This window comes from Pinus tabuliformis, chromosome X (assembly GCF_031772625.1).
Source record: "Pinus tabuliformis cultivar Carrire ecotype Pingquan chromosome X, CPIR1, whole genome shotgun sequence".
Lineage (NCBI taxonomy): Eukaryota > Viridiplantae > Streptophyta > Pinopsida > Pinales > Pinaceae > Pinus > Pinus tabuliformis.
The window spans coordinates 974,373,306-974,381,612 of record NC_142308.1 but is presented as its reverse complement, the minus strand read 5'-3'; positions in this window follow the sequence as shown (position 1 = coordinate 974,381,612).

The following is an 8,307-nucleotide window of genomic DNA, read 5'->3' as shown; positions in this document are numbered from 1 at the left end:
TCGTTATTGTTAATGTAGCCCCCTTATTACTATTTTTGTACCGATGTAGCCCCCATATTGTTATTATTGTGCCCCATAAAAGCCCACTATTGTTATTGTTTTGCCCTTAAATTATTATTGTTATGTAGGCTTTTATTATATTGTGACCCCTTAGAACCCTATATATAGAAAGGAGGTTTTGTCATTTGAATCACCCAAGAATTTTTCATTTATGCAATGTAAAGGAGGTTTCCCCCTCGAATAGGATACTTATTAATTCGTTGATCTATCTATTTGTGAGTTGGTCGCATAACATTATCTCAGACGCAGCCCCGAACTATATATCTCAGACCCGATGGTGAACCCCTTTCACCTAGTCTTGTGAGTATCAAAGAGATTCCACATGAAGAGCCTTAACCCTCCTCTCCCATTCGAGCAGGAGATCATTTTTATCAGGCTTTTCCTTTTCCTTCTCCTCATACTCCATTTCAACCTCCTTTGTTTGATTCTTTTCCTTGCAACTCACCTTTGAGTTTCCCATGGCAATCTTCTTTGGGATAGATAACCATGACTGAGTCTGTTATGGTTTCCCTTCCTGTATCTACTACCATGGCTGAGACAACCCAAGTTGCAACATCATCCATGTTTGTAACGACACCAGTGGCACATTTGTATGGTGACCTATCCATCCCGCCTGGTTACCAATCCTTTTCTGGTGCCTTCTCTGGTGCAGGTGTCCATAGACCTATCCCATGACATCTACATCTATAATTATATCTGGAACTTCTTTAATGAGTGCTACACAGTCTTCTCCTCTTCCACCATCTACACCTATAGTTCAGTAGTATACTGGCCCTTATGTTAGTGGACACGGTTATTTACAACAGCCCAATCCATCTCCTATTGGGAACCCTCCTCTTGGGGGAAGTTGCCTCTGTATTACCCTCATCTTTCGACAGGGGGGAAACATCTTGTAGGTTCATTTCCATCTCCTCAATTTAACGCTCAGCCTCAAATAAGTCCTCCCTGTTATGTGCCTATACCAATAGGTGTCATAATTTTTGAATGGTTGAGGTCAAATCTGTAATATGTACATACCTTTGCTTTCTGCAAATGTTTTCCATATTCAAAAAATAAAAAAATGTAAAGAGGGTATGTCCTAAAAGAAAAATCAAAGGACAAAAAGAATGAAAAAGGTCAAAAAGATGAAAAAATGAACCCCAAGGAAAAAGAAAAAGACCATGAAAGTGTGCAAGTCAAAATGCCACTACCATTTACTTTGATGTAGAATAAGAAGATTGTGTGCAGCTTGTTACCTTTGCCACAATCCATGGATAGTCAAAATGTTTAAACTTGGCTATTTCATGCTTTCAATTTCATGCTTATAGATAGAGAAATAAAATCTGACCAAACAATGTAATCTTGGCAGATAAGTAGATAGGTAGAGTTAATAAAAGGAGCTCAACTGTTTAATCTGAGCCCTTGGATGTAATAAGGTTAGACTTAGATAGATTACTTTTGTAAAAAGAAAAGAAAAGGTTTGATAAGGGTTTGCCAGCTTAAGTGCACCCTAATAAAGAGTAGAAAAAATGGTAGGATGAGTAGATGGGTAAGTAGTTGAATGGTTGCAGAATTGTGATGATTGATTAGACAAGATCATATCATTTACCTTCATCATCAAATTTCTAAAGTATGGATGATAATTGAGCATTTACCAAAGTACACAAAGTCAATTGATTAACCTCCCTCATTCATTACATTTTTCACTTAACTAATTCCCAAGGAAAATCTTAAAGTACCTAAAACCTTAAGTTAAAGGGGCTCAGAGCATTTCTCTAACTTCTGGGACCGGACCCTCGGCCCAATAACTTATAGGTCCTAAGTACTAAAAGTCCTCTCACAAGCATTCACCCCTCCATAATTCACTCATTTTTCCTAAAAAACCCCTTTTCCCTAAGGTTAAAACATCATTTACCTAAGGAAAAGTAATCACCCCCATGGATACCCTTTTTTATGAAAAAAACCACAAAAATAACACTAAGCCTAAGTTATAATGTGTTTATACAAAGCCAATGAATTATAAATGTACATTGTACTTAGCGCTAAGTTATTTTCCGCCTTTATTTCATATTAACTTTAACTTTATGTATTAAATCCCAAAAATACCCCTTTCCCGTATATTTTATTAAACCCCTTTAATTTTAATATCCCATCCCCGAAGTTTGAAACATAAACTTTATTAACGTAATGATTAATGGGTTAATTAAGTCGATCAGCGGCTAATTAATAACCAAGACCCACCGCCAAATAAAAGAGATTAATTAATCAATCAGTGGTTAATTAATAATCTATCCCTGCCAATGAAATTACTCCCGATGTCATTAAACCTCCATAATCCATCATTAATTAAACCCGCCACGCTTAAACCCCCGTCGGGCCCCTCCATTAAACTCCATATCAAATCATCACCCTGATCACTGTACGATCTGGTCCCTTTTGATCCAACGATCGACGATCATATCGGGCGGCCTCCGAAGGCCGACCTTTACCTGCTTGATATGGGTGGTTTCACTATTCACCCCGCTGCTACGTGGCGCCCAATGAATGGCATCGGGCGGCCTCCCCCCAAAACCGCTCCAGCCCAAAAGCAGTGTGATATGAAACCGCATACCGCCTCCCGCTAAACGACAAAACGTCGCATCCCCCGCTTAATGCCAAGTGTACCTTTCCCCGTGTACCCGCCAAAATAGTTGACTTTATGAATAAAACTAAAAAACTCATTGTTTTTAGTTTTATCGTGAAAAAGACCACTCAAACCTCCATGCAAGCACCAGAGCACGTACAACCGTCAACCCACATCCAACTGCCAACCTGCTGAAGTTGCTGAAACTCCAGACCACCTTTCAGTCACGTGCGCTTCCTGCAAACCATGCACAGTCGCTCATCACTCCGTTCAAAGCCAAAACCAGGTATTTACCCAAATTCGCTAAGAAACCCTGTTTTATTCCCGAACCTGGACTCAATTTCTTTAAATTACTAAGTAATTTAGTAAGACAGTTGCCCAGTGACTCCAAATACTTTGAATTAGACCAGTTTTCCCCAATTTCACTAAAACCCTTCGCCCTCGTCCTTGAATCCACAAGAACCAAGGATGGTTGCTCCCATTGCACTGAATGTCCTACCAATTTCTACTCCCCACAGGGACTTAGACCATCTCCCCCTGGCAGATAAATATTTTCAAATTAAAGATACCTCTGTCCAAGAATCCCCATTGAAACTATACTGCAGGTACAGAGACCAGTACCTGAACCATGCAGACAAAATAGGCCTTTGGGAGTCAGGTTTACCCAAATACCAATTCCCCAGAGTTCATATCTTCCCAGAGATTATCCACTATTGCCATATGAACTATAGCCCTAGCCAAAGAGCAGTGATGACTCCTGACCAGTCTGTATTATTTACCATCACTGCTGAGTCCATAAATGAAATGTTGCAGTTACAACCAGGCCAAAACCTGACCCCTCTTTCTATTGGAGATTTGCTTAACAGATTCCCCACACTCACCTCCATCAAACATGCTCAGTTATTCTAGACCTTCATCAGGGAAGAGCAATACATTCCAAAGGATCCTCCACCATACATATCTACCATATTCTCTGATCTTGGCCGAGACATCATAGACATGATATCCAGTGTGTTAGGCCAGACTACAAGTGAATTTGTTGATGAAATTATTATAGCCTTTATGTCCATTTACACTCCTGGACAACCCCCTGCCATCATGTTTGACTATGCTAAGTTCATTGCTGATAAGATGCATGATCAATTCATGAGGATGGATAATGAAAGAGTGTTCAAATATTCATCAGTTTTATATCATCTTTTCTTGTATTATCAAGTTGATAAATTCCCAATCACACTCCAAAAGCTTGATACCAGAGGCAACCCTAGATCAGTGGTCTTCTGGACTTCATTAATCCACCTACATGACTCTCAATATTCTTATACTGATTTCATAGATCTCTTTGTACACCCAGTGGCAACTATGTTATTAGGAAGTCCTCCCCCCAGAATCAGTGCAGATATCAGGAGGGTCCTACAGTTGTCCAAACAATATAGAGTGGGAGATTGGTACTTATACCAAAATCACACTAAAATAAGAATATATGGATGTGAGTTGGCTCCCTACAAACTGCCCAGATACCTCCCCATGAGATTGTTTGCTCTGGAGTACTACAGGAAAATGATTAATTCAAATGAGGTGCATTTTGTGAAGGCCAAGAAGAAAACTCAACTTAGGATAAAAGATCAGCTTGGCCCATTTATATGTAACAGTAGGGAAGCAGGAAAGGAATCAGAAGAAATCCTCCAAAGGTTGAAACTGAAACAAAGTTTTATCTGGAATTGTGACCTTTTAGAGTTCATTTGCAATAGGAGACAAAAGAACAAATTATCTCCTTATATCCACCATAGAATTCCTGAAATTGAACAGTATGCAAATCAGCTAGAATGGGTGGAAAACACTTTGGTAGACCGAGATAGCACAGAAGTTGTTGTCAATAATGTATTGATTGATTTAGAAAGAAGACTTGATGAAGATTCATTTGTACAGGTGCCAGGAGAGTCCCAATCTCAAAGGCAATCACAAGGACACAGTGGGCAAACAGCAGAAGAAAGACCTCAAGAGCAAGAGGAATCAGAGCAGCTAGAGATATCAGAAGAACTTGCTCAGCCAAAACATATCATGAGTAATCCACCTATTTTACAGACTCCTCTAAATGAGGAGAAGAATCCTAAGAGAGATAGAGAGGAGGCCACTCCTTCTAGCAGACCTGTTGCCCAGACTTATGTCAAGAGGCAAAGGTTGAATCCATTTTTAGAACAAGAGTTTACTGAAGAAACAGTTGGAACTACAAGTGCAAAAAGAGTAGAAAGCAGGTAGACCACTCCCTCAGGAGGTACACAAGAACCTTCCACCTCACAGGCTCAAATTCTGGAGAGACAACAGAGCGTGGAAGTATCCTCATTTAGAGCTCCAACTGGCCAGAGCCAAGATATTAGAGAGAAATACAAAGAAATAAAGGCCAGGAATGAAAGATTGAAGGCCCAAAGCTATGCACATTACCTAAAAATGGCTCCTACTAATCAGACAAGGCTAATGTCAGCCTTTGATGTGAAAGAGGGTAAAATGCAGATGACTTTCATGAAGCCAACTACACAGCAACCCAGGTCAATTGCAGATTACTTGAAAACAGACTTTGAAGTATTGGGAAAGGATATCCATCATATTGACCAAATAGAATTACATAAGTAGACTGGGCAAATGGTCTACTCCACCTTGACTAGCAACGCAATTGCAGCTCACCAACTCCAAAATTTGCTTAATAACATATCAGCACAATTCCAGTTAGAGAAGGCCTCTTCACAGGCCAAAGATACCAGAATAAAGTCCTTAGAGGACTTAATCATAGAACTGGGCCATGATCCCAAGGATGTGAAAGCTGCAGAAAAGCTTATTAAAAAGAAAAATGATGACATAGTTGCACTAAAGAAGCAGCTCAAAATTCCCCCTCTGCATCATCCTCAGACAGCTGAAGTATTGGAAACTCAAAAGGAGGAAGAGCTTATGGACTTAGTCCTTAAGCTGAATGAACAACTGAAAGAAAAAAAAAAGAGCTGGATAACATGATACAGTCTAGACAGAGTGAGTTGGCCACCACTCCTCAAACTGTAATTCCTATAGTCTCTACAGTGGTACCCTCCACATTGGCTGCTGCCTTAACACCAACAGTTCCACCAGCTACAGCTCTGCCAGTTACAAGTACATCTACAAGCGCAGGGACATCCACAGAAAATACAGCTAAATTGGTAAAAGCCATGGAGGAAATAAGCATCCAGGCTACTGAGCTTAAGAAGATTAGAGAAAAAGTGTCAAGTTTGGAGACTGATTGCAAAATTACACAGATACAGCAGAAGGAAGAAGTTCAGAAGAACCAAAGAATGGGAGAAAGGATAAAAGTCCTTGAAAAGGACTTGACATTACAACAGCCACTATGAGATATGAAGGAAATACTTTGGGCCAACATCATTGACTCCATCAATGATGTTTGGCCATCTATTCAAGTAATTTTTGAACAAACTGAACTGGTAAAAGTGGCAACAGAAGCAATTCACAAGACAATGGAAGAATTGGGAGACAAACCAGAAGAGGCCAACCAATTGATAGAACTTTTGAACAATAAAAACAGGTATCAACTAGATGAACTAGGCATTGAAGATAGAACATGGACCATCATAGAAATTAAGAAGATTCTCACCAAAAGGAACCCGATGCTCAATCTGGAGAAAAGGTGCCAAAACATCCAAGCTGATATTAATAGATTTATGACAAAGTATGGTATTTTAAGGGAAAAATGACTCCCCGGTCCTGTGGTAATCCATGACAAGCTAATGACTCAGGAGGATTACATTGAAAGACTAAACAAGTTGGCCAGCAGCCAAGCTAGTACTTCAGGGGTAAAAGCTTTGCCCACTGGAAAGGTATTATATGATAGTCTGGAAAATCTGTTTTTCATAGAGCATGAGGTAAAGCACTTGTTCATCAACAGACCAAATTTTTCCAAGTATACAGACGCTGACGAGATATATAGGAAAATGATAAGGATGAAATTACCTGACAATGAATGGTGGATGAAACTGACAGATTTACTATAAAATTACTGCAGTAAATCTATATGCCAGGTAAAACAGGTAAAACAGAGTCAAAGTGTAGCAGGTAAAGAGTATCAATAGGTAGAAGACATAAAGTGATTCCAGCACATAAGTATCAAGCAACTGAAAGAGCCAAATCCGAATTACAACAGCCAGCACAGTCACAATAAAAGGGACAACAAGAAGACAGTTCTCCATCTGTCTCTATCTTCATGTTGAAGATATTTTTGGTTTCCTAGAATAATTCTCATATTGTTATGAGATATTTTGTAACATTTTTTGTATAAATACTTCATATTTTGAAGTAATTAGGGTGGATTAAAATACATTTCTGTAGACATTTTATATTGAGCTAAGGAGCTATTGTATTCAAGACTGGACTGGTTTTGCTGGATCATGAAATAAAGCTAAGGACATTTCACTAGATTCTTGTGCACAGTTGGAACCAAATAAGTATTATCTCTTCATGTTTAAATATTTTTTTCTTGTCATGTTATAAATATTCACATGTGTCTCTTATGAAATCTGAAAAGTAAACAAGTAATGATATCTCAGAATTAGCTTAAATGCTCTTTGTTTAACTATTTACTTTTTTATATGTTTTCTGCTAAACTATCTTGGTCTGGGAATTCTTAATTGCTCCCTTACTTCCGTAGTTCCCCCCCACCTTTGGTGCATATTAAAGGATTCTTAGTTGCCCTTTGCTACTGATTAGCCTTCTTTTCTTCATCTTAATCTCGGTTAAGGATTCTTCATTGCCCTTTGCCCTGGTTAGGATTACCTCATCCATTTGAACTTGTAGATTTGCTTTTTGTTCTGTTGGCCTACCCTGTGAACTCTTACTTTAGTGATTAATCTGATCTAGTTTAGCCACTCTTTGATTGAATCCATAGCCAAATGGCCTGAATACTTGTTTTGCCCATCTGTTTTCTTAATTTCACCACCCAATCAAAACCAAAACATCATGAGCACTAAGAACTATCCTGAAATCCTACTTAAAACAATGTTAAATTATAAAGAGAGAGCCCTCTCTGAACTTAGGTTGGCTAGAACCTGAGTCTAAAAGATTAGGTTTGTGGTTACCTCGGACTATTCCTTCTTTGATAACTTCTAGGGAAGACATCTGAGTGATAACACTCCCTATTCTGGAATGGTTGTTAATGTTTGGAAACATACTTTTCCTATTCAACCTAGTTTAGTTCTGGCTTCATCTTCAACCTCTCAACCTGTTCCACCTACATCACAGATTTCTGTTCAACAACTGATATCTCAATTGGTCCAAACTAAAATGAATCTGAGACAACCTTTACAGGTTGTACCTTTAACTCAATATATTCTTCTGGTATCTTGCACATCCCAAGCCATGTATACCCAGCCTCTTCAAGGTAATTTACAGTCACAACGGTTTGGGCAGGCCATTCCTCAAACTCAAATGGGTCAGAACGTTTATGGTATGGCACAACCACAACCACAACCAAATCCACCTTATGTTGGGATGATTCAAAATCCCACTTGGAAACAATATCTGCCGTATCAAGGTATCCCTCAAATTCCTTATGGTCAACAAGTCCAAACTCAATCATTACAACCTTTGTAAGGTTATCCTGGAGCTGGATG